This window comes from Callithrix jacchus, chromosome 19 (assembly GCF_049354715.1).
Source record: "Callithrix jacchus isolate 240 chromosome 19, calJac240_pri, whole genome shotgun sequence".
Taxonomy (NCBI): Eukaryota; Metazoa; Chordata; class Mammalia; order Primates; family Cebidae; genus Callithrix; species Callithrix jacchus.
The window spans coordinates 448936-476561 of NC_133520.1; the positions used below are offsets into that span (position 1 = coordinate 448936).

Below are 27626 nucleotides of genomic sequence, written 5' to 3' on the forward strand. Positions count from 1 at the left end.
CTCTGCTGAAATTAGTTATCTGGTCTTGCACATATTTCTATTGGGATTTTAACATATGCGTATTTTAAGTTCTGTATCAGATTATTGCAACATCTGTGTCACATGTGAGGCTGATTTCACAATTGCTCTCATCTTTGTCTTCTTTTGCCTCCCAAGATATCTTTATTCCTCTCTTTTTAAGCTTTGTAATTTTGGGGTTGAAATCTGGACATATTAGATGTCCATATAGAAACCAAGATAAGTAGATTTTATGTCTTAAAACTGAGATGCCTTTTCTTTTACTGGGCCTTTAGTATAGGTGTTTGTATTTCTCTGAGTAAAGCTGGGCTTGAGATGTGATTTTGCTAGATCGTGATTTTAACTACCGTATGGGATCTTTCTTTCTTTCTTTCTTTCTTTCTTTCTTTCTTTCTTTCTTTCTTTCTTTCTTTCTTTCTTTCTTTCTTTCTTCTTTTCTTTCTTCTTTCTTTCTTTCTTCTTTTTCTTTCTTTCCTTCTGTCTTTCTCCTTCCTTTTTTCCTTTCTTCTTTCTTTCTCTTTGTCTCTTTCTCTTTCTTTCTTCTTTATTTCTCTTTTTCTCTCTCTTTCTTTCTCTCTCTCATTCTTTCTCATTTCTTTCTTCCTCTCATTCTCTCTTTCTTTCCTTCTTTCTTTTTTCTTTCTCTTTCTTTCTTTCTTTATTTATTTTTGAGATGGTGTTCGGCTCTTGTTACCCAGGGTAGAGTGCAATGGTTTGTTCTCAGCTAACTGCAACCTCTCTCTTTTGGGTCTAAGCAATTCTCCTGCCTCTGCTTCCTGAGCAGCTGAGGTTACAGGCATGTACCACCACAGCCAGTTAATTTTGTATTTTAGTGAAAATGGCATTTCTCCATGTTGGTCAGGTTGGTCTTGAACTCCTGACCTCAGGTGATCCACTCACCTCAGCCTCCCAAAGTGCTGGGATTTCAAGCATGAGCCACAATGCTCAGTCTACTTTATGGGATTTGAATGCCTCTGGTAATACCTTATGTAGAGGGTAGGTGTTGGTTTGCCAGAGGATGTTTTTCTGGTGATAATTTTACCCTCAAACTTAAGTCTTCCTTCTGTTCTATCCCTAAGAAAGAGTATGTCTCTTGCAAATAATATGTATCTTGACAGCAGTTAGTCTTGTGATGAGGGTAGGTCAGAATTTTTTTATCTGATTGCCACTTTAAGGCAAGCACTGTGCCTCTGAGCCCCAGGGGTATGGCCTTCTTATTCTCTTCTTCTGACATGGCTCTGAATTCCTTGTGAATTTCTGCACATCCTCTAGGGTTTCAGGCTTTTTATGTATATTCCCTACTTCTGGCAGCAATGTGCATTCACCAGAGCCCAAAGAGAGTGCTTCTTGGTTCTTCAACCACAGATAAAGGCTCTTTTATTCTGTAGAGGAGAAAGGTCTGAGTAGAGTTTCTTGCCAGCATTGCTGCTGTTGCATCGCCCAGTTCTGTACCTTGAGAGAAATTTTCTTTTTTTAATTTTTTAATTATTTCAGATTATTATTATTATTATTTCTTTATTATTCTTATCTTTTTTATTGCATTTTAGGTTTTGGGGTACATGTGCAGAGCATGCAATACAGTTGCATAGGTACACACATGGCAGTGTGTTTTGTTTGCTTTCACTCCTTCACCCACATTTGGTGTTTCTCCCCAGATTATCCCTCCCCACCTCCCCCTCCCACTGGCCCTCCCCTTTTGCCCCAGTAGACCCCAGTGTTTAGTACTCCCCTCTCAGTGTCCATGTGTTCTCATTTTTGATCATCCGCCTATGAGTGAGAATATGCGGTGTTTCATTTTCTGCTCTTGTGTCACTTTGGTGAGAATGATGTTCTTCAGATTCATCCATGTCCCTAAAAACGACACGAACTCATCATTTCTGATTGCTGCATAATATTCCATGGTGTATATGTGCCACATTTTCCCAATCCAGTCTATCATCAATGGGCATTTGGGTTGATTCCAGGTCTTTGCTATTGTAAACAGTGCTGCAATAAACATTCGTGTGCATGTGTCCTTATATTAGAATGATTTATAGTCCTTTGGGTATATACCCAGTAATGGGATTGCTGGGTCAAATGGAATTTCTATTTCTAGGCCCTTGAGGAATCGCCAACTGTCTTCCACAATGGTTGGACAAATTTGCACTCCCAGCAACAGTGTAAAAGTGTTCCTTTTTCTCCACATCCTCTCCAGCATCTGTTGTCTCCAGATTTTTTAATGATCACCATTCTAACTGGCGTGAGATGGTATCTCAATGTGGTTTTGATTTGCATCTCTCTGATGACCAGTGACGATGAGCATTTTTTCATATGATTGTTGGCCTCATATATGTCTTCTTTCGTAAAGTGTCTGCTCAAATCCTTTGCCCACTTTTGAATGGGCTTGTTTTTTTCCTGTAAATCTGTTTGAGTCCTTTGTAAATTCTGGATATCAGCCCTTTGTCAGATGGGTAAACTGCAAACATTTTTTCCCATTCTGTTGGTTGCTGATTCACTCTAGTGACTGTTTCTTTTGCCGTGCAGAAGCTGTGGAGTTTGATTAGGTCCCATTTGTCTATTTTGGCTTTTGTTGCCAATGCTTTTGGTGTTTTGTTCATGAAGTCCTTGCCTACTCCTATGTCCTGGATGGTTTTGCCTAGATTTCCTTCTAGGGTTTTTATGGTGCCAGGTCTTATGTTTAAGTCTTTAATCCATCTGGAGTTAATTGTAGTGTAAGGTGTCAGGAAGGGGTCCAGTTTCTGCTTTCTGCACATGGCTAACCAGTTTTCCCAACACCATTTGTTAAATAGGGAATCCTTTCCCCATTGCTTGTTTTTGTCAGGTTTATCAAAGATTGTATAGTTGTAGATATGTTGTGTTGCCTCCGGTGCCTCTGTTTTGTTCCATTGGTCTATATCTCTGTTTTGGTACCAGTACCATGCTGTTTTGATTACTGTAGCCTTGTAGTATAGTTTGAAATCCGGTAGTGTGATGCCCCCCGCTGTGTTCCTTTTGCTTAGAATTGATTTGGCTATGCGGGCTCCCTTTGGTTCCATATGAAGTTCATGGTGGTTTTTTCCAGTTCTGTGAAGAAAGTCAATGGTAGCTTGATGGGGATAGCGTTGATTCTGTAAATTACTTTGGGCAGTATACCCATTTTCACGATATTAATTCTTCCTAACCATGAACATGGAATGTTTCTCCATTTGTTTGTGTCCTCTCTGATTTCGTTGAGTAGTGGCTTGTAGTTCTCCTTGAAGAGGTCCCTTACGTTCCTCGTGAGTTGTATTCCTAGGTATTTTATTCTTTTTGTAGCAATTGTGAATGGCAGTTTGTTCTTGATTTAGCTTTCTTTAAGTCTGTTATTGGTGTAGACGAATGCTTGTGATTTTTGCACATTGATTTTATATCCTGAGACTTTGTTGAAGTTGCTTATCAGTTTCAGGAGTTTTTGGGCTGAGGCGATGGGGTCTTCTAGGTATACTATCATGTCGTCTGCAAATAGAGACAATTTGGCTTCCACCTTTCCTATTTGAATACACTTTATTTCTTTTTCTTGCCTGGTTGCTCTGGCTAGAACTTCCAGTACTATATTAAATAGGAGTGGTGAGAGAGGTCATTCTTGTCTAGTGCCAGATTTCAAAGGGAATGCTTCCAGTTTTTGCCCATTCAGTATGATATTGGCTATTGGTTTGTCATAAACAGCTTTTATTACTTTGAGATACGTTCCATTGATACCGAGTTTATTGAGGGTTTTTAGCATAAAGGGCTGTTGAAATTTGTCAAATGCCTTCTCTGCGTCAATTGAGATAATCCTGTGGTTTTCGTTTTTGGTTCTGTTTATGTGGTGAATTACATTTATAGACTTGCGTATGTTGAACCAGCCTTGCATCCCTGGGATGAATCCTACTTGATCGTGATGAATAAGTTTTTTGATTTGCTGTTGCAATCGGCTTGCCAATATTTTATTGAAGATTTTTGCATCTATTTTCATCATGGATATTGGCCTGAAGTTTTCTTTTCTTCTTGGGTCTCTGCCGGGTTTTGGTATCAGGATGATGGTGGTCTCATAAAATGATTTGGGAAGGATTCCCTCTTTTTGGATTATTTGGAATAGTTTTAGAAGGAATGGTACCAGCTCCTCCTTGTGTGTCTGGTAGAATTCGGCTGTGAACCCATCTGGACCTGGGCTTTTTTTGTGTGGTAGGCTCTTAATTGCTGCCTCGACTTCTGACCTTGTTATTGGTCTATTCATAGTTTCAGCTTCCTCCTGGTTTAGGCTTGGGAGGACACAGGAGTCCAGGAATTTATCCATTTCTTCTAGGTTTACTAGTTTATGTGCATAGAGTTGTTTGTAATACTCTCTGATGATGGTTTGAATTTCTGTGGAGTCTGTGGTGATTTCCTTTTTATCATTTTTTATTGCATCTATTTGGTTGTTCTCTCTTTTCTTTTTAATCAATCTGGCTAGTGGTCTGTCTATTTTGTTGATCTTTTCAAAAAACCAGCTCTTGGATTTATTGATTTTTTGAAGGGTTTTTCGTGTCTCAATCTCCTTCAGTTCAGCTCTGATCTTAGTAATTTCTTGTCTTCTGCTGTGTTTTGAGTTATTTTGATCTTGCTCCTCTAGCTCTTTCAGTTTTGACAATAGGATGTCAATTTTGGATCTTTACTTCCTTCTCATGCGGGCACTTACTGCTATATATTTTTCCTCTAGGGACTGCTTTAAATGTGTCCCAGAGATTCTGGTATGTTGTGTCTTCATTCTCATTGGTTTCAAAGAACATCTTTATTTCTGCCTTCATTTTATTGTGTATCCAGTCAACATTCAAGAGCCAGTTGTTCAGTTTCCCTGAAGCTGTGCGGTTCTGAGTTAGTTTTTGAATTCTGAGTTCTAACTTGATTGCACTATGATCTGAGATACTGTTTGTTATTATTTCTGTTCTTTTGCATTTGCTGAGGAGTGATTTACTTCCAATTATGCGGTCAATTTTAGAGTAGGTGTGATGTGGTGCTGAGAAGAATGTATATTCTGTGGATTTGGGGTTGAGAGTTCTGTAAATATCTATTAAGTTTGCTTGTTCCAAGTCTGAGTTCAAGTCCTGTATATCCTTGTTAATTTTCTGTGTGGTTGATCCGTCTAATATTGAAAATGGGGTGTTAAAGTCTCCCACTATTATTGTGTGGAAGTCTAAGTCTCTTTGAATGTCATTAAGAAATTGCCTTGTGTATCTGGGTGCTCCTATATTGGGTGCCTATATGTTTAGGATCGTTAGCTCTTCTTGTTGCATTGATTCTTTTACCATTATGTAATGTCCTTCTTTGTCTCTTTTAATATTTGTTGCTTTAAAGTCTATTTTATCAGAGATGAGAATTGCAACTCCTGCTTTTTTTTTGGCTCTCCATTTGCTTGGTAAATCTTCCTCCATCACTTTATTTTGAGCCTTTGTGGATCCTTGCATGTGAGATGGATTTCCTGGATACAGCACACCGATGGGTTTTGGCTTTTTATCCAACTTGCCAGTCTGTGTCTTTTGATTGGGGCATTTAGTCCATTTACATTTGGCGTTAATATTGTTATGTGTGAATTTGATCCTGCCATTTTGATTCTAGCTGGCTGTTTTGCCAGTTTGTTGATGCAGATTCTTCATTTTGTTTATGCTCTTTGCCATTTGGTATATTTTTGGAGTGGCTGATACTGGTTGTTCCTTTCTATGTTTAGTGCCTCTTTCAGGAGCTGTTGTGGAGCAGGTCTTGTGGTGACAAAATCTCTGAGTACTTGCTTGTTTGCAAAGGATTTTATTTTTCCTTCACTTTTGAAGCTTAGTTTGGCTGGATATGCAATTCTGGGTTGAAAGTTCTTTTCTCTAAGGATGTTGACCATCAGCCCCCACTTTCTTCTGGCTTGCAGGGTTTCTGCTGAGAGATCGTCTGTGGGCTTCCCTTTGTCGGTAACCTGATCTTTCTCTCTGACTGCCCTTAATATTTTTTCCTTCATTTCCACCCTGGTGAATCTGACGATTATGTGCCTTGGGGTTGCTCTTCTTGAGGAATATCTTTGTGGTGTTCTCTGTATTTCCTGGACTTGAATATTGGCCTGCCTTGCTAGGTTGAGGAAGTTCGCCTGGATAATATCCTGAAGAGTATTTTCCAGCTTGGATTCATCCTCTTCGTCACATTCAAGTGCACCTATCAAACGTAGATTAGGTCTTTTTACATAGTCCTATATTTCTTGGAACACTTTATGCTTTTTTTCTCTAGTCTTGCCTTCTCTTTTTATTTCATTGAGTTTATCCTCGACCTCTGATATTCTTTCTTCTGCTTGGTCAGTTCGGCTGTTGAAACTTGTCCATGCTTTGCGAAATTCTCATGTTGTGTTTTTCAGCTCCATTAATTCATTTATATTTCTCTCTAAGTTGTCCATTCTCATTAGCATTTTGTCAAATCTTTTTTCAATGTTCTCAGTTTCTTTGCATTGGCTTAGAACATGTTCTTTTAACTCACAGAAGTTTCTCATTACCCTTCTTCTTCTGAAGTCTGATTTTGTCATGTCATCACACTCATTCTCCATCCAGCCTCGTTCTCTTGCTGGTGAGAAACTGATTTCTTGTAGGAGGAGAGGTGTTCTGGTTTCGGGTGTTTTCCTCCTTTTTGTGCTGGTTTCTTCCCATTTTTGTGGATTTATCTACCTGTCGTCTTTGTAGTTGCTGATTTTCAGATTGGGTTTCTAAGTGGATGTCCAGTTGATGATGAAGTTATTTCTGTTTCTTATTTTTCCTTCGAACAGTCTGGCCCCTCTGCTGTAGGACTGCTGAGGTCCACTCCAGGCTCTCTTGCCTGGGGATCACCTGCAGCAGCTGCAGAACTGTAAGGGTTGCTACCAGTTTCTTCTTCTCTTATCTTTGTCCCAGAAGGATACCCACCAAATGTCAGTGTAATCTCTTCTTTATGAGGTGACTCTGGATATACGGGGTCAGGGAGCTGCTTGAGGAGACAGTCTGTCCTTTATAGGAGCTCAAGTGCTGAGCTGAGAGCTCCGTTGTTCATTCAGAGCTGCTGGGCATGTACGTTTAGGTCTGCTGCAGCAGAACTCATAAACCGCTTTTTGTTCCCAGGTGCTCTGTCCCACGGAGTTAGGGCTTTATTTATGAGATACCACTGTGCTGCTGCCTTTTCTTTATCAGGGCTGGCCTGCCCATCAAGGAGGCAGCCTAGTCACTGTCTGCCTGCAGAGACTTTGCTGAGGTGCTGCAGGCTCTTCCCAGATGCTGTGTAAACTTCCCTAAAGTCCTGTTTATATGGGGGTAGTTAGAACTGCCTCAGCCCCCCTCTGTGTTGGCGGACTCTCTCTCTGGTTCTGTTTATGTTGTGGATTACGTTTATAGACTTGTGTATGTTGAACCAGCCTTGCATCTCTGGTATAAAGCCTATTTGATTGTGATGGATGAGCTTTTTGATGTACTGTTGCAATCAGTTTTCCAGTATTTTATTGAAGATTTTTGCATTGATGTTCATCATGGATATTGGCCTGAGGTTTTCTTTTTTGTCGAGTCTCTGCTGGGTTTTCATATCAGGATGATGTTGGTCTCAAAATGATTTGGTAAGGATTCCCTCTATTTGTATTGTTTGGAATAGTTTCAGAAGGAATCGTGCCAGCTCCTGTTTATATGTCTGGTAGAATTTGGTTGTGAACCCATCTGGACGTGGACTTTTTTTGGGTGGTTAATTAATTGCTGCCTCAACTTCAGCCCTTGTTATTAGTCTGTTCAAGGTTTTAACTTCTTCCTGGTTTAGGCTTCGCAGGTTGCAAGTGTCCAGGAATTTGTCCATTTCCTCCAGCTTTACTGGTTTATGTGCATAGAGTTGTTTGTAGTAATCTCTGATGGTAGTTTGTATTTTTGTGGCATGGGTGGTGATATGCCCTTTATCATTCTTTATTGCATCTATTTGATTATTCTTTTTTCTGTTTTATTAATCTAGCTAGTGGTCTATTTTGTTGATCTTTTCAAAAAACCAACTCTTGGATTTATTAATTTTTTGAAGAATTTTTTTTTCTCCATCTCTTTCAGTTTTGCTCTGATCTTAGTTATTTATTGTCTTCTGCTAGTTTTTTAGTTTTTTTGATCTTACTCCTCTAGCTCTTTCAATTTTGATGATAGGGTGTTGATTTTATATCTTTTCTTACTTCTCTGGTGGGCATTTATTTCTATAAATTTTACTCTGGACACTGCTTTAAATGTGTCCCAGAGATTCTCGTACATTGTGTCTTCATTCTTGTTGGTTTCAAAGAACATCTCTATCTCTGCCTTCATTTCATTGTTTATCCAGTCGACAGGTTGTTCAATTTCCATGAAGTTGTGTGGTTCTGAATTAATTTCTGATTTCTGAGGTCTAATTTGATTGCACTTTGGTCTGAGAGACTTGTTGTTGATTTCTGTTCTTTTGTGCTTACTGAGGAGTGACTTCCAATTATGTGGTCAATTTTAGAGTAGGTGCAATGTGGTGCTGAGAATGTATATTCTGTGGACTTGGGGTGGAGAAGTCTGTAGATATCTATTAGGTCTGCTTGGTCTAGATCTGAGTTCACATCCTGGATGTTCTTGTTAATTATCTGTCGTTGATCTCTCTAATATTGACAGTGGAATGTTAAAGTTTCCCACTATTATTGTGTGGGAGTCTAAGTGTCTTTGTCTAAGAACTTGCTTTATGTACCTGCGTGCTCCTGTATTGAGTGTGTATATATTTAGGATCATTAACTCTTCTTGATGCATTGATCCTTTCATCATTATGTAATGCCCTTCTTTGTCTTTTCTGATATTTGTTGGTTTAAAGTCAATTTTATCAGAGACTAGGATTGCCTCCCAAATAGCTTGGATTATAGGCATATGCCATTGTGCCAGCTAATTTTTTGTAGTTAGTAGAGGAAGGGTTTCACCATGTTGGTCAGGCCTGTCTCAAACTCCTGACTTCAGGTGATCCACCCGCCGTGACCTCAGAAAGTGCTGGGTTTACAGGCGTGAGCCACCACATCTGGACTATCAGGTGTTTATATTGACATGACATCTCGCTTCATAAAATACACTGGAAAAAATTCCCTCCTCTTCTGTTGTGTAGAGAGTTTGTGTGAATTTTTCTTCAACTGCATGTTGATAGAATTCAGTAGTGAAACCAGCAGGGCCTGAAGATTTCTTTGTGGAAAGGTTTTTGACTAGAATTTCTTCAGAAGATATATGACTAGGTTTTGTATTTCCTGTTTTGTCATTTATATAATTTGCTTTTTTCAATAAAATTTATTTATTTTCGAGTTTGTTGCCAAAAGAGTAATTTCAAATTAATTGGCAAAATGTGTTTATAAATGTGTTTATAGTATTCTATTATAAATTTGATATCTGTGTTTTCCATAATGATATTTTCTCATTTCTGCTATGAGTAATTTGTGTTTTGGATGTTTTTATTAATCCAGCTAGGAGTTTATCAGTCTCATCAGTCTTTTCAAAGCAGCAAATTTTGCTAACTGAATTTTCTCTAAGAGCTGTTTATTTCCTGTTTCTTTGCTTTCTGTTTTTTTTTTTTTTTTGAGTTGGAATCTCACTCCGTCACCCAGGCTGGATTGCAGTGGCATGATTTTGGCTCACTGCAACCTCTGCCTCCCTAGTTCAAGGAATTCTTCTTGCTCGGTCTCCCAAGGAGCTTTAATTACAGGTGCCCACCAGCATGCCTGGCTAATTTTTGTATATTCAGTAGAGACAGGGTTTCACTATGTTGGTCAGGCTGGTCTCAAACTCCTGACCTCAGGTGATCCACCCACCTTGGCCTTTCAAAGTTCTGAGATTACAGGCATGAGCCAATGTGCCCAGCCAAGCTTTCTGCTTTTATCTTAATTTTTATATTTTTTGTTTTCTCTTGGGATTTCTGTCTTTTTACTCATTCCATATTCACACTTTCTTTTATGCCTCTGCACATTTATCATAGCTATTTTTAAATCTCTGTTAGCAGATTGAGCTCAGTGGCTCACACCTGTAATCTCAGACCTTTGGAGCCTAAGGCACAAGGATCGTTTGAGCTCAGGAGTTCAAGACCAGCCTGAACAAAATGGTGCGACCCTGTCTCTACCAAAAATACAAAAATTAGCTAGGTGTGGTGGATCACACCTGCAATCCCAGCACCATGGGAGGCTGAGGCAGGCAGATTATCTGTGGTCAGGACTTCAAAACCAGCCTGGTCAACATGGCGAAACACCATCTCTACAAAAAATGTAAAAATTAGCCAGGCATGGTGGTGCATGCTTATAGTCTCAGCTACTTGGGAGGCTGGGGCTGGAGAATGGCCCAGGTGATGGAGGTTGCAGTGAGCTGAGATGTCAGCTCACTGCAATCTCTGCCTCCTAAGTTCAAGTGATTCCCCTGCCTCAGCCTCCCAAGGAGCTGGGACTACAGGTACCTGCCACCATGCCTGGCTAATTTTTGTAGAGATGGGTTTTCACCTACTTGGCCGGGTTGGAGGTCTGAACTCCTGACCTCAAGAGATCCACTTGCCTCCCAGAGTGCTGGGATTATGGGTGTGAGCCACTGTGCCTTGCCAGTTAATAGGTTCTTATTTTATAAATGTACAAATTAAATGTAGACATCTGCTGAGCTGATTGTTGATGCTTCTACATTAACAACTTTCCTGCTGATTCATAATTCCTTTATTTTTACATAAACTAAAACATTTTTAAGTGTGTTAATTTGGATAAAACCGCATATATATTCCTCTTGGAGTAGTGTTAAGAACTCTGAAGTCTGCTGAGCTGTCATGGCAAAATGGTATTTAACGTGCTCATAGGTTTGGAGGGGTTGTATAATTTCCATTTTTTAAATAAAAGTGCTTAAAAATAAAAAATGAATTATGTTTAACTTTTTAAAAATGATCAGTAGGACAAAAGTCATACATGTGGAGACCAAATGATTAGTTGCCAGGGGTTAAGGAGGTTTTTGGACCTTGAGTGTTTCTGTAAAATGGCAACATGAGAAAATTTTGAGAGGGAAATGTTCTGTTCCTTGTTACATCAACGTCAATATTTTGGCTGTGATGTGTTATTATGGCGTTGCAAGGTGTTACCCTTGAGGAAACTGGCTGGAGTACCGAGGATCCCTCTGTATTATCACAACTGAATGGGAAGGCTACAATTACCTCAAAACACAAGAAAAACGTTTTAAAGAAAGGTTATATACTTTATGATTGTATTTTTATACTATTATGGATAAAGAAAAACTGTAGGATCAAAGAGAGATCAGTGGTTTCAATGCCTGGGGTACAGTCAGGCTTTGACTATTAAAAAAGCTTGAAGAAATGTGTGGAGTGGGTGGGTGGAAATATTCTACATCTCAATTGTAATGGCTACATAATTCAGTGATTTCAAAAGGAAATTCTACTTTTTTTTAAACAAAAGGAGTGAACTTCATAAATCACCAAAGATAAAAATAATTATGATACTTTAGTCTGTTTTAAAATGTTTATTATTTTATTACAACCATGAAAATTATATTGAATGACTGCTTAATAGTCCCTAAAAAATGATCAATAGGTAAATTTGAGTATAATATTGATGGATTGCTAATTTTCTAGAATGGTGTTATCAGTAGTAGATTTGATATCCCACAGGACTTCAGAGGCTATGTAACAAATTTGAAGTCAAAGTCATTTGATTTTATAAAAATTTCAAATTAATTTCGGTTTTCTCACATATGTAGAGAATCTCCAGCTGACAATCACTCAACTTCAATTTTTGGCCCTACGATAGTGCTGTTTTTCACTTTATTCAATAAATTGCATGAGACATTCAATACTTTATTTTACCATAATCTTTGTCTTAGTTGATTTTGCCCAACTGTAGGCTAATGTAAGTGCTCTGAGCACATGTAAGGCAGGCAAGGCTGGAGCAGAATGAAAAAATATTAAAGTTTTTTCCTTTTTCTTATAAAAGAAATAATTTGTATGTTAGAGTAATACATTAGAATTTCTTGTAGTATATTCTTAAATCCCTATTTCTCTTTATTTTTTTAATTTTTGAGACTGAGTTTCACTCTGTTGCCCAGGCTGGAGTGCAGTGGCAAGATCTCAGCTCTTTGCAACCTCTGCTTCCTGGGTTGAGGTAATTTTTGTGCCTCAGCCTTTGGAGTAGCTGGGACTACAAGGTTGTACCACCACAGCGAACTAATTTTGGTATTTTTTGTAGAGACAGAGTTTCACTATGCTGGACAGGCTGATCTCAAACTTCTGACACCAAGCAATTGGCTCACCTCAGCCTCCAAATGTGCTGGGATTATAGGCGTGAGCCACTGTGCCTGGCCGCTATTTTTTTTTTTTTTTTTTTTTTTTTTGAGGCAGAGTTTCGCTCTTGTTACCTAGGCTGGAGTGCAATGGTACGATCTTGGCTCACCGAAACATCTGCCTCCTAGGTTCAGGCAATTCTCCTCCGTCAGCCTCCTGAGTAGCTGGGATTATAGGCACACACCACCGTGCCCAGCTAATTTTTTGTATTTTTTTTTTAGTAGAGACGGGGTTTCACCATGTTGACCAGGATGGTCTCGATCTTTTGACCTCATGATCCAACCGCCTCGGCCTCCCAAAGTGCGGGGATTACAGGCTTATTTTTTTAAATTTAGAAACAAAGCCTCTTTAAGTGTGCTGAGGGATAGATTAACTTTCTTTATAAAAACAGTAACCAAATCTATGTGTTTGAATACAGACTTCTATTTTCACAGATTTACTTAATATATTTGCATCTTGTCCAAGTTATAATAATCAAATGATAATTCTAATTTCTTTGATATAATTTTCCTCTCAAATGACTTTTTTATTCATTAAAAAACTCCAAATTTTTTTAATTTAAGCAAAAAGAAAATAATATTCATTGTTTAACTACGTTTGAACATTTTGGTTTCAAATGTTAATCCAATCAGTTGGTGGACAGATTTACCCAACTGGGATTCACCTTTAATATTCTTTGTGTGGGTGTCAAACATCTCATTTGAACTATTTCTTCATTTTTTCCAATGTTCATTTCAACTTATCTTAAGCAGTGTAACACTCATGCTATTAATTCAAATATATCTTTATAATTACAATGATTTTTGTCATGGCCATATTATATATTTTTTGAATAAAGGGTATCACTCTGTTGCCCAGGCTGAAGTGCAATGGTGTGATCATGGCTCATGGTAGCCTCAACTTCCTACGTTCAAGCAGTCAACCCACCTCAGCTTCCCAAAGTGCTATATTAGAGGCATCAGCCACCACACCCAACCTGTGATAATTTTTAAAAATTGAAACATTTCTGTGCTCTTAAAAGTCTTTTTTTCTTTTCTTTTTTCTTTTACCAAGTTTCACTCTGTTACCCGACTGCAATGCTGTGACACCATCATGGCTCACTGCAACCTCTGCCTCCTGGCTTCAAGCATTTCTTCTGCCTCAGCAACCCGAGTAGCTGGGACTATAGGTGAGTGCCACCACACCCAGCAAGTTTTTGTATTTTTAGTAGATACAGGTTTTCACCATGTTAGCCCGGATAGTCTTGATCTCTTGAACTCATGATTCACCTTCTGTGGCCTCCCAAAGTGCTGGAATTACAGGCATGAGCCATGATGCCTGTCCACTGAGTGTATACTTTATTTCTCTGTTATGTTAATAACTGAGAGAATCAGGGCTAGCATGTACACTTTTAACACTACCCATCTTTGAAGTATTTAAGACCCTTTATTTATTTATTTTTTTGGATTTTAGGTTTTGGGGTACATGAGCAGAGCATGTAAGACAGTTGCGTAGGAACACACTTGGCAGTGTGCTTTTCTTTCCTTCTCCCCTTCACCCACATTTGGCATTTCCCCCAGGCTATCCCTCCCCACCTCCCCCTCCCACTGGCACTCCCCTTTTGCCCCCAATAGACCCCAGTGTTTAGTACTCCCCTTTCTGTGTCCATGTGTTCTCATTTTTCATCACCCACCTATGAGTGAGAATATGCGGTGTTTCATTTTCTGTTCTTGTGTAAGTTTGCTGAGGATGACGTTCTCCAGATTCATCCATGTCCCTACAAACGACACAAACTCATCATTTCTGATTGCTCCATAATATTCCATGGTGTATATGTGCCACATTTTTCCAATCCAGTCTATAATCAATGGGCATTTGGGTTGATTCCAGGTCTTTGCTATTGTAAACAGTGCTGCAATGAACATTCGTGTACATGTGTCCTTATAGTAGAACAATTTATAGTCTTTTGTATATATACCCAGTAATGGGATTGCTGGGTCAAATGGAATTTCTATTTCTAAGGCCTTGAGAAATCGCCACACTGTCTTCCACAATGGTTGAACTAATTTACACTCCCACCAACAGTGTAAAAGTGTTCCTTTTTCTCCACATCCTCTCCAGCATCTGTTGTCTCCAGATTTTTTAATGATCGCCATTCTAACTGGCGTGAGATGGTATCTCAATGTGGTTTTGATTTGCATCTCTCTGATGACCAGTGACGATGAGCATTTTTTCATATGATTGTTGGCCTCATATATGTCTTCTTTCGTAAAGTGTCTGTTCATATCCTTTGCCCACTTTTGAATGGACTTGTTTGTTTTTCTCCTGTAAATCCGTTTGAGTTCTTTGTAAATTCTGGATATCAGCCCTTTGTCAGATGGGTAAACTGCAAAATTTTTTTCCCGTTCTGTTGGTTGCCGATCCACTCTAGTGACTGTTTCTTTTGCTGTGCAGAAGCTGTGGAGTTTCATTAGGTCCCATTTGTCTATTTTGGCTTTTGTTGCCAATGCTTTTGGTGTTTTGTTCTTAAAGTCCTTGCCTACTCCTATGTCCTGGATAGTTTTGCCTAGATTTCCTTCTAGGGTTTTTATGGTGCCAGGTCTTATGTTTAAGTCTTTAATCCATCTGGAGTTAATTGTAGTGTAAGGTGTCAGGAAGGGGTCCAGTTTCTGCTTTCTGCACATGGCTAGCCAGTTTTCCCAACACCATTTGTTAAACAGGGAATCCTTTCCCCCTTGCTTGTTTTTGTCAGGTTTTTCAAAGATTGTATAGTTGTAGATATGTTGTGTTGCCTCCGGTGCCTCTGTTTTGTTCCATTGGTCTATATCTCTGTTTTGGTACCAGTACCATGCTGTTTTGATTACTGTAGCCTTGTAGTATAGTTTGAAATCCGGTAGTGTGATGCCCCCCGCTGTGTTCTTTTTGCTTAGAATTGACTTGGCTATGCAGGCTCTCTTTTGGTTCCATATGAAGTTCATGGTGGTTTTTTCCAGTTCTGTGAAGAAAGTCAATGGTAGCTTGATGGGGATAGCGTTGATTCTGTAAATTACTTTGGGCAGTATAGCCATTTTCACGATATTAATTCTTCCTAACCACGAACATGGAATGTTTCTCCATCTGTTTGTGTCCCCTCTGATTTCGTTGAGCAGTGGTTTGTAGTTCTCCTTGAAGAGGTTCCTTACGTTCCTTGTGAGTTGTATTCCAAGGTATTTTATTCTTTTTGTAGCAATTGTGAATGGCAGTTCGTTCTTGATTTGGCTCTCTTTAAGTCTGTTATTGGTGTAGACGAATGCTTGTGATTTTTGCACATTGATTTTATATCCTGAGACTTTGCTGAAGTTGCTTATCAGTTTCAGGAGTTTTTGGGCTGAGGTGATGGGGTCTTCTAGGTATACTATCATGTCTTCTGCAATTAGAGGCAATTTGGCTTCCACCTTTCCTATTTGAATACTCTTTATTTCTTTTTCCTGCCTGATTGCTCTGGCTAGAACTTCCAGAACTATATTGAATAGGAAGGGTGAAAGAGGGCATCCTTGTCTAGTGCCAGATTTCAAAGGGAATGCTTCCAGTTTTTGCCCATTCAGTATGATATTGGCTGTTGGTTTGTCCTAAATAGCTTTTATTACTTTGAGATACGTTCCATCGATACCGAGTTTATTGAGGGTTTTTAGCATAAAGGGCTCTTGAATTTTGTCAAATGCCTTCTCTGCGTCAATTGAGATAATCCTGTGGTTTTTGTTTTTGGTTCTGTTTATGTGGTGAATTACGTTTATAGACTTGCGTATGTTGAACCAGCCTTGCATCCCAGGGATGAATCCTACTTGATCATGGTGAATAAGTTTTTTGATTTGCTGTTGCATTCGGCTTGCCAATATTTTATTGAAGATTTTTGCATCTATGTTCATCATGGATATTGGCCTGAAGTTTTCTTTTCTTCTTGGGTCTCTGCCGGGTTTTGGTATAAGGATGATGTTGATCTCGTAAAATGATTTGGGAAGTATTCCCTCTTTTTGGATTGTTTGAAATAGTTTTAGAAGGAATGGTACCAGCTCCTTTTTGTGTGTCTGGTAGAATTCGGCTGTGAACCTGTCTGGACCTGGGCTTTTTTTGTGTGGTAGGTTCTTAATTGCTGCCTCGACTTCTGACCTTGTTATTGGTCTATTTATAGTTTCAGCTTCCTCCTGGTTTAGGCTTGGGAGGACACAGGAGTCCAGGAATTTATCCATTTCTTCCAGGTTTACTAGTTTATGTGCATAGAGTTGTTTGTAATATTCTCTGATGATGGTTTGAATTTCTGTGGAACCTGTGGTGATTTCCCCTTTATCACTTTTTATTGCATCTATTTGGTTGTTCTCTCTTTTATTTTTAATCAATCTGGCTAGTGGTCTATTTTGTTGATGTTTTCAAAAAACCAGCTCTTGGATTTATTGATATTTTGAAGGGTTTTTCGTGTCTCAATCTCCTTCAGTTCAGCTCTGATCTTAGTTATTTCTTGTCTTCTGCTGGGTTTTGAGTTTTTTGATCTTGCTCCTCTAGCTCTTTCAATTTTGATGATAGGGTGCCAATTTTGGATCTCTCCATTCTCCTCATATGGGCACTTATTGCTGTATACTTTCCTCTAGAGACTCCTTTAAATGTGTCCCAGAGGTTCTGGCATGTTGTGTTTTCGTTCTCATTGGTTTTGAACAACTTCTTTATTTCTGACTTCATTTCATTGTTTACCCAGTCAACATTCAAGAGCCAGTTGTTCAGTTTCCATGAAGCTGTGCGGTTCTGGGTTGGTTTCTGTATTCTGAGTTCTAACTTGATTGCACTATGATCTGAGAGGCTGTTTGTTATGATTTCAGTTGTTTTGCATTTGTTGAGCAGTGCTTTACTTCCAATTATGTGGTCAATTTTCGATTAGGTGTGATGTGGTGCTGAGAAGAATGTATATTCTGTGGATTTGGGGTGGAGAGTTCTGTAAATGTCTATCAGGTTTGCTTGCTCCAGGTCTGAGTTCAAGCCCTGGATATCGTTGTTGATTTTCTGTCTGGTTGATGTGTTCAATATTGACAGTGGGGTGTTAAAGTCTCCCACTATTATTGTGTGGGAGTCTAAGTCTCTTTGTAAGTCATTAAGAACTTGCCTTATGTATCTGGGTGCTGCTGCGTTGGGTCCATATATCCTTAGGATCGTTAGCTCTTTTTGTTGTATCGATCCTTTTACCATTATGTAATGGTCTTCTTTGTCTCTTTTGATCTTTATTGCTTTAAAGTCTATTTTATCCGAGATGAGAATTGCAACTCCTGCCTTTTTTTGCTCTCCATTATCTTGGTAAATCTTCCTCCATCCCTTTATTTTGAGCCTTTGTGTATCCTTGCATGTGAGATGGGTTTCCTGGATACAGCACCCTGATGGGTTTTGGATTTTTATCCAATTTGCCAGTCTGTGTCTTTTCATTGGTGCATTTAGTCCATTTACACTTAGGGTTAATATTGTTATGTGTGAATTTGATACTGCCATTTTGATGCTAAGTGGCTGTTTTGCCTGTTGGTTGTTGTAGATTCTTCATTATGTTGATGCTCTTTAACTTTTAGTGTTACTTTGGAATGGCTGGTACTGGTTGTTCCTTTCTATGTGTAGTGCCTCTTTTAGGAGCTCTTGTAAAGCAGGCCTGGTGGTGACAAAATCTGAGTACTTGCTTGTTCGCAAAGAATTTTATTTTTCCTTCACTTCTGAAGCTCAGTTTGGCTGGAGATGAAATTCTGGGTTGAAAGTTCTTTTCTTTAAGAATGTTGAATATTGGCCCCCACTCTCTTCTGGCTTGTAGTGTTTCTGCCGAGAGATCTGCTGCGAGTCTGATGGGCTTCCCTTTGTGGGTGACTCGACCTTTCTGTCTGGCTGCCCTTAGTATTTTCTCCTTTATTTCAACCTTGTTGAATCTGACGATTATGTACCTTGGGGTTGCTCTTCTTGCAGAAAATCTTTGTGGTTTTCTCTGTATTTCCTGCATTTGAGTGTTGGCCTGTCTTGCTAAGTGGGGGAAGTTTTCCTGGATGATGTCCTGAAGAGTATTTTCCAGCTGGGATTCATTCTCTTCGTCCCCTTCTGGTACACCTATCAAATGTAGGTTAGGACTTTTCACGTAGTCCCACATTTCCTGGAGACTTTGTTCATTCCTTTTTGCGCTTCTTTCTCTAATCTTGGTTTCCTTGTTTTATTTCATTGAGTTGGTCTTCGACTTCAGATATTCTATCTTCTCCTTGGTCAATTCGGCTATTGAAACTTGTGCATGCTTCGCAAAGTTCTCGTATTGTGTTTTTCAGCTCCTTTAATTCATTCATATTCCTGTCTAAGTTATCTATTCTTGTTATCATTTCCTCATATGTTTTTTTAAGTTCCTTAGTTTCTTTGCATTGATTTAATACATGTTCCTTTAGCTCACAAAAGTTTCTCATTATCCACCTTCTGAAGTCTAATTCCGTCATTTCGTCACAGTCATTCTCCGTCCAGCTTTGCTCCCTTGCTGGTGAGGGGTTTTGGTCCTTTCTAGGAGGCGAGGTGTTCTGGTTTCGGGTGTTTTCCTCCTTTTTTCGCTGTTTTTTTCCAATCTTTGTGGGTTTATCCGCTTGTCGTCTGCGTAGTTGCTGACTTTTCGATTGGGTCTCTGAGTGGACACCCAGATTGTTGATGATGAAGTATTTCTGTTACTTGGTTTTCCTTCTACCAGCCTAGCCTCTTTGCTGTATGACTGCTGAGGTCCACTCCAGGCCCTGTTTGTCTGGGGTGCACCTCTAGCAGCTGTGGCCCAGTGAGGGATGCTACCCGTTTCTTTTTCTGCTATCTTTGTCCCAGGATGATGCCTGCCAAATGTCAGTCTTTTGGATATAGAGGGGTCAGGGAGCTGCTTGAGGAGACAGTCTGTACTTTTTTGGAGCTCAATTTCTGAGCTGTGAGCTCTGTTGTTCATTCAGGGCTGTTAGGCTGCTATGTTTGATTCTGCTGCAACAGAGCTCATTAAAAAAAACCACTTTTTTTCTAAAATGCTCTGTGTTGGGGGGTTCGGGCTTTATTTTTCGATGTCCGTTGAGGTGTCATGCCCAGTTAGAAGGCAGACTAACCACTCTTTGGCTGCCGAGGCTCCGCCCTGCTGTTCTGTGATTCGCCCTGTTCCTGCAGGCTCTGCTGTGGTCTCCGCCACGCCCTGCGGCGGAGTCTCTTCATTGTAGCGTGTTGCCTCGGCAATGGCAGGCTGCGTCAGCAGTGGGCGTGTATCTCAGTAGGGATGTGTTGCCTCAGCAACGGCTGGCTGCATCAGCAGTGGGAATGTATCTCAGTTGGGGTGGGTTGCCTCGGTAGTGATGGACGCCCCTCCCCCACAGAGCATCTGGGACCGTCTGCTCGGGATAGTTTGAAATCGCGGTTTTGTTCGTCACACTGGGTATCCCAAACGATTTGTCCCTGCAATCCCCTGGGCTGGCCTACTGTCCAAGTCTCGTTCAGTCTCAAGTCCAGCCCTCTCAAGTCTCAGGTTGCCGGTTCAACAGGGCACCCGGACAAGCGCGCCCTGTGGGGATTGCTGGGTAGGGCCGGCCGCCGCTGCCCCGGCTGCCGGCTTCGCCAGGCAGACCTACTGCCTGGCGTCCCGTGTCTTTTTTATACTTGGGAGTTTCCCCGTTCTGTGGGCAACAAAGATCAGTCTGGAAATGCAGCTCTGACTCACCTGTTTGCGGATTCAACGAGAGCTCCAATCCTGGGTTGTTCTCACAGCGCCATCTTGAGTACTTCCCCCCTTTATTTATTTTTAAAATTAATATTATTTTTTATTTTTTTATTGCATTTTAGGTTTTGGGGTACATGTGCAGAACATGCAAGACATTTGCATAGGTACACACATCGCAATGTGTTTTGTTGCCTTCCTCCCCTTCACCCACATTTGGCATTTCTCCCCAGGCTATTTCTCCCCAGCACCCCCTCCCACTGGCCCTCCCCTCTTCCCCCCAATAGACCCCAGTGTTTGGTACTCCCTTCCCTGTGTCCATGTTTTCTCATTTTTCATCACCCACCTATGAGTGAGAATATGCAGTATTTCATTTTCTGTTCTTGTGTCAGTTTGCTGAGAATGATGTTCTCCAGATTCATCCATGTCCCTATAAACAACACGAACTCATCCTTTTTGATTGCTGCATAATATTCCATGGTGTATATGCGCCACATTTTCCCAATCCAGTCTATCATTGATGGGCATTTGGGTTGGTTCCAGGTCTTTGCTATTGTAAACAGTGCTGCAATGAACATTCGTGTGCATGTGTCCTTATAGTAGAACGATTTATAGTCCTTTGTATATATACCCAGTAATGGGATTGCTGGGTCAAATGGAATTTCTATTTCTAAGGCCTTGAGGAATTGCCACACTGTCTTCCACAATGGCTGAACTAGTTTACACTCCCACCAACAGTGTAAAAGTGTTCCTATTTCTCCACATCCTCTCCAGCATCTGTTGCCTCCAGATTTTTTTAATGATCACTATCCTAACTGGTGTGAGATGGTATCTCAATGTGGTTTTAGTTTGCATCTCTCTAATGACCAGTAATGATGAGCATTTTTTCATATGTTTGTTGGCCTCATGTATGTCTTCTTTTGTAAAGTGTCTGTTCATATCCTTTGCCAATTTTTGAATGGGCTTGTTTGTTTTTCTCCTGTAAATCCGTTTGAGTTCTTTGTAAATTCTTGATATCAGCCCTTTGTCAGATGGGTAAACTGCAAAAATTTTTTCCCATTCTGTTGGTTGCCGATTCACTCTAGTGACTGTTTCTTTTGCCGTGCAGAAGCTGTGGAGTTTGATTAGGTCCCATTTGTCTATTTTGGCTTTTGTTGCCAATGTTTTTGGTGTTTTGGTCATGAAGTCCTTCCCTACTCATATGTCCTGAATGGTTTTGGCTAGATTTTCTTCTAGGGTTTTTATGGTGCCAGGTCTTATGTTTAAGTCTTTAATCCATCTGGAGTTAATTGTAGTGTAATGTGTCAGGAAGGGGTCCAGTTTCTGCTTTCTGCACATGGCTAGCCAGTTTTCCCAACACCATTTATTAAACAGGAAATCCTTTCCCTGTTGCTTGTTTTTGTCAGGTTTATCAAATATTGTATGGTTGTAGGTATGTTGTGTTACCTCCGATGCCTCTGTTTTGTTCCATTGGTCTGTATCTCTGTTTTGGTACCAGTACCATGCTGTTTCGATTACTGTAGCCTTGTAGTATAGTTTGAAATCCGGTAGTGTGATGTTCCCCACTGTGGTCTTTTTGCTTAGAATTGACTTGGCTATGTGGGCTCTATTTTAGTTCCATATGAAGTTCATGATTTTTCCAGTTCTGTGAAGAAAGTCAATGGTAGCTTGATGGGGATAGCATTGATTCTGTAAATTACGTTGGGCAGTATAGCCAAATATTATTGTTAATTGAAGGATAGTAATTATATACATGTGTGGATACAACATGATGTTTTGATATATGTTTACCATGTGAAATGATTTAATCAAAAAAATTAACTTATCTGTTAAGTGGCTTACCTGTCATTTTTATAATGGGAAATTTGAAATTTACTCTTTTGATTATTTTGAAATATACAATACATTGACTATAGTCACAATGCTGTGTAATAGATCTAAAAAATTATTTCCCCTGTCTGTTTAAACTGTTAGTTTGCTAAGAATGGCCTCTAGCTCCATTCATGTTCCTGCAAAGGACATGATCGCTTTCATTTTCATGGCTGTGTAGTATTCCATGGTGTATATGTACCACATTTACTTTATCTAGTCTATCATTGATGAGAATTTAGGTTGATTCCATGTCTTTGCTATTGTGAATAGTAATAATAGTAAGCTCTGTTGGCTTGTTAAAAATGACGGCCTCCAGCTCTCTCTATGAGATCAAAGGACATGATCTCATTCTTTTGTTTTGGCTGAGAACGTACACCATGCTCTCGCTTACAACTGGGAGCTAAGTGTTGAGAACACATGGACACAAGAAAAGGAATAATAGACACTGGTGTCTACTCGAGGGTGCAGGTTTCGAGGAAGGAGAGAATCAGACAAAATAACTATTGGGTGCTATGCTTAGCACCTCAGTTACAAGATAATCTGTACAACAAACCCTCACAACATGAGTTTACCTATGTAACAAACCTCTGTGTGTACTCCCAAACCTAAAATAAAAGTAAAAAACAAAAACTGTACTTTTTGAGAAACAGCTCCTCATTTCTTCTCTCCCTGCTCCCCCAACCTCTGGTATCCAGTATTCCAAACTGAACCTACACAGACCTAGGTGATATAGCCTTCTACACACCTAGGTTATAGTCTTTTATTGTATGGCCTGTTGCTCCTGGGCTGCAAGCCTAGACAGCATGATACTGCACAGAATACTGTAGAATTCTAACACAATGGTACATATCTGTTTATCTATTTAAATTTATATATATATTTTTTGAGATGGAGTCTTACTCTTTCCCAGGCTGAAGTGCAGTGGCATGATCTTGACTCACTTCAATCTCTGCTTCTTGGGTTCAAGTTGTTCTCCCACCTCAGTTTCCCGAGTAGCTGGGACTGCAGTGCTGCATCACTATGCATGGCTGTATTTTTAATAGAGATGGGGTTTCAACATGTTGGGCTGGTCTCAAACTCCTGACCTCAAGTGATCCACTCACCTTTTTTTTTTCACCTTGGCCTCCCAAAGCGCTGGGATTACAGGCGTGAGCCACTATGCCTGGCCATATCTGTGTATCTAAACATGAAAAAAGGTACAGTATTAGACAGAAGTAATAGACACTGGGCCCTTTATAAGGGGGAAGGGTGAGAGGAGGTTGAGATTTGAACAATTACCTATTGAGTACAATGTTCACTGTTTGGTTGAGGTGCACACTGAAAGCCAAATTCTAGTATGCAATATATCTAAGTAACGAACCTGCACATAGATCCCCTCAATTCAGAAATTAAATATATAGAAGTATAAAAGGCTGGGCACAGAGGTTCATGTCTGTAATTCCAGCACTTTGGGAGGCAGAGATGACGGGCATATCACTGAGGTCAGGAGTTCGAGACCAGCATGGCCAATAAGACAAACCTCATCTCTACTAAAATACAAAATATTAACTAATGGTAGTGAGCACCTGTAATCCCAGCTACTTGGAAGGCTGAAGCAAAAGAATCACTTAAATCCGGGAGGCAGAGGTTGCAGTGAGCTGAGATCACACCACTGCACTCCAGCCTGGGTGACAGAGCAAGACTCAGTCTCAAAATACATACATACATACATGTTTAAATAAATAAAAATAACAAAAAGTAAAGGTACAGTATTATACTATTAAGGAAGCACCATCATATATCTGGCCCATCATTACTGAAATACTATTATGTGGTGCCTGACTGTCCCCGTTATTTTGTAATATATGTATATATCCTAATTGTTTTTTTCCGTTAATATTTAAGGCATTTGCTTTAGTGTGTTGGGGCTGGCATCACAAAATAGCATAGGCTGAGTGCTTTAAACAAAGGAAATTTATTTTCTTACAGCATCGGAGACTACAAGTCCAAGATCAAAGTGTCAGAAGATGTAGTTTCTTCTGAAATCTTTTTTCTTGTCTGGCAGATGACCTCCTTATCTCTGTGATTTCACATGGTGTTTCTACTGTTGTCTCCTGGCTGTCCACATTTTATTTTCTTTTAAGGATGCCAGTCAGTTTGAATTGGGCCCCACTGTAACAGTCTCATCTTTTTTTATTGATGCCCAGGCTAGAATGTCATGGCATGATCTTGGCTCACTGCAACCTCCACCTCCCATGTTCATGTAATTCTCCTGCCTCAGATTCCTGAGTAGCTGGGATTACAGGGGTGCACCACCATGCCTGGATAACTTTTGTATTTATACTAGAGATGGAGTTTCATCATGTTGGCCAGGCTGTTTTCAAACTCCTGATTTCTGGTGATGTGCCCACCTTGGCCTCCCAAAGGGTTTGGATTACAGGTGTGAGGCACCATGCCCAGCCCAGTCTCACTTTTTAATCACAGTAATGAAGGCTTTATCTCAGTTAAGGTCACATTCTGAAGTACTGGGGTTTAGGGCTTTAACATATAAATTTTTGATTGTAGGGGGAGACAATTCACATTTGATAGATTTCAACCTTGACTTACCTTCCAGATCATGGTCATTTGCCTGTAGAATGGCCCCTTTGGGGGTAAATTCCAAGACCCCCAGTGGATGTCTGAAATGATGCATAATACAGAACCTGATATATACTATGCTTTTTTCTTTTCTTTTCTTTTATGAGACAGAATCTCATTCTGTCACCCAGGCTCGAGTGCAGTGCCACGATCTCAGCTTACTGAAACTTCCACCTCCTGGGTTCAAGCAAATCTCCTGTCTCAGCCTATTGAGTAGCTTGGATTACAGGCATATGCCACCGTGCCTGACTAATTTTGTTTTTGTATAGTTAGTAGAGATGAAGCTTCACCATGTTAGCCAGGATGGTCTCCATCTCCTGACCTTGTTATATGCCTGCCTCGGCCTCCCAAAGTGCTGGGATTACAGGTGTGAGCCACTGTGTCTTGCCTACTATGTTTTTTTCTATGCATACTCACCTATGATAAAGTTTTATTTATAAATGAGAAGCAGTCTTTTTTTATTATTAGTTACTATTGTTAGTTTCTTAGGTTCACACTGAAGCTAGCAATAGTAAAAATAATAAAATAGAAAAATTATAAAAATACACTATTAAAAGTTATTTGAATGCTGTCTGTGCCCCTCAAAATATTTTTTTGTGGGAGAGGTTGTTTTTGTTGAACAGGCTGAGGCTGGAATGCAGTGGTGCAATCTTGACTCACTGAAACCTCTTTTTATTTTATCTTTATTTTAGAAAAGGTCTCACTCTGTTGGCCAGGCTGGAGTGAAGTGGCATGAACGAGACTCATGGCAGCCTTGAACTTCCAGACTCAAGGGATCCTCCCACCTCAGCTTTGAGTAGCTGGGACCACAGGCACATGCCCACACACCTGGCTAATTTTTAGGTTTTTGTAAAGGCGGGGGTCTTGCCATATTTCCTGTGCAGATATGGAAATTCTGGACTCAAGCACTCTGCTGTCTTCAGCCTTTCAAAGTGCTGGGATTACAGGCATGAGTCACTATGCCCTGCTTGTCTCTTTCTTTCCCTCCCTCCCTTCCTTCCTTCCTCTCTTTCTTCCTTCCTTTCTTTCTCTTTCTTTCCTTCCTTCCTCCTTCCCTCCCTACCTTCCTCCTTCCCTCTCCCCCTCCCTCCCTCTTTTCCTTCCTTCCTTCCTTCCTTCCTTCCTTCCTTCCTTCCTTCCTTCCTTCTTTCCTTCCTTCTCTTTCTTTAGATGGAGTTTTGCTCTTGTCCAGGCTGGAGTTCATTGGTGCAATCTCAGCTTGAATATACCTTAGGAGTTTTCTGGTCCTTACTGGAGAAAGTTTTATTTTTAGATATTAAAGTTTATACAATTTTGAGCATCTATGCTATAATATTACAGCCCTAGATTTGTTCATGGATTTCTTTTTTGTTTTTGAGACATGGAGTTCTGCTCTTGTCAATGAGGCTGATGTGCAATAGTGTAATCTCAGCTCATTGCAACCTCTGCCTCCCAGGTTCAAGCAATTCTCCTGCCTCAGCCTCCTGAGTTGCTAAAATTACAGGCATGCACCACTATACCTGGCTAATATTTATGTATTATTTGGAAAGACAGGGTTTTATCATGTTGTCTAGGCTGGCCTGGAACTCCTGACCTCAGGTGATCCACCGTTCTTGGCCTCCCAAAGTGCTAGGATTACATGCATGAACCATCACACCGGGCCTGTCCATGGATATTTTAAAAGATGTGCTTTGAGCACTCTAAAACAAAAGCAGTAGGCCTAAAATTTATATTTAGGTATTTCTACTATATTACAGATATTGTTTTTGTGGAGCTATAGTTTAATAAGGTTTTTAAAGGTAATAAGACATTGTATATTCTTGAATATTGTTATTTTCTAGAAAGTTTACTTAAATAAGCACAAATGCAAAAGACAGGAGTGATAGATAATATTGAAGCACTAGGAAAGAACTCTGTGGGTAAAAACTCAACATCAAATACACAAATACTGCAGTGAGCCTAAATTGCACCATTGCATTCCAGCCTGGGCAACAGAGTGAGACTCCGTCTCAAAATAAAATAAAAACAAAACAGGAATATGGTAACTGAAAATATTTATATTCTTTTCAAGTGGTCTTTGAAAAACAAAAGCAAATCTATCTGCAAACACATGTAGGTGGGGCAAGAGTGTGTGAAAATGGAACATTAATGAAGATTGATTGATGAAAAATGTGATCTAAAAAGTAGAAAAAATTTTTTTCCACCATTTTGATGAAAGATCTTCTATTTTGTCTTTTATCACTCAGGATAATAAGAAATAAAATTGCAAGTAAATCAGATACTTTAAGTTGTCCTATGATTTACGTTTTACTAATCCATATGTGTAGAAGTGTAAGGGATTTTTAAAAGAGAAACAAGGTTGAAATTCCTAAATCTGAATTCAGATAGAAGGTGAATCTTCAAAAGAATTGATAATTTTGGAAAATAATTTTAAAGAAAGGCATGCCAGTCAGTGATTATCTAGTTACACAATTTGTTGTCAGAGATTGTGAGGGCTTTACTATAAAAACTACAGGATGAACCATGAATCCTCAGTGCTGAGGTTTTGTTTGTCTTCTTTCTTAATAGGTGAACATTATACCACTGATTGCCAAAGGAGACACGGTTTCTTAAACGATTTCCAGACGTTTAAGGGGAAGTAACGAGTGAGTTGATTAGCATTGGCATTCAGATATATCAGTTCCCAACGGATGAACAAACTACTGCTCGAGTGAACTCCAATTATGATAAGCTTCAGTAACAATATCTGACAGATGGTATAGATGAGTTTTAACTAAAATCCAGTATGAAAGAAGTTTCATTTGTTGATTTCAAAAAACTTTTGCTGAGAATTGACACTTTGTATACAGATTTATTTAGATTAAATTTATACACCATATTTCTTAAGGATATTGGCCTATAAGTTTCTTCTCAGAAGTATATTTTCTTGCTTTGATATCAAGGGGAAGCTGGCCTTATAAAATGACTCTGAAAGTGTTACCTCTTTTTTCTATTTTTTCAAAGATGTTGAGTATGTTTTATATTAAATTTTCTTTGAATGTTTGGTAGAATTTACCCATGAAGTAATCTGGTCCTAGGCTATATTTTGGAGTTTGAAACATTACTTCTTCAGGTCCTCTATTTGTTATTGGTCTCCTTAAGCTCCCCATTTATTATTCATTCAATCTTG

At 39.6% G+C, this 27626-nt stretch overlaps 1 long non-coding RNA gene across 1 annotated transcript in view; it reads left to right on the top strand.

Moving 5' to 3' along the window:
• Positions 1 to 27296, top strand: part of LOC144580344 (uncharacterized) — a 37987-nt gene extending 10691 nt beyond the window's left edge. Inside the window, exons 2-3 of the long non-coding RNA XR_013529658.1 lie at positions 13363 to 13477; positions 27026 to 27296. This is a non-coding gene — a long non-coding RNA (uncharacterized LOC144580344). The remainder of the gene's footprint in view (positions 1 to 13362; positions 13478 to 27025) is intronic.
• Positions 27297 to 27626: the final 330 nt, after the last annotated feature.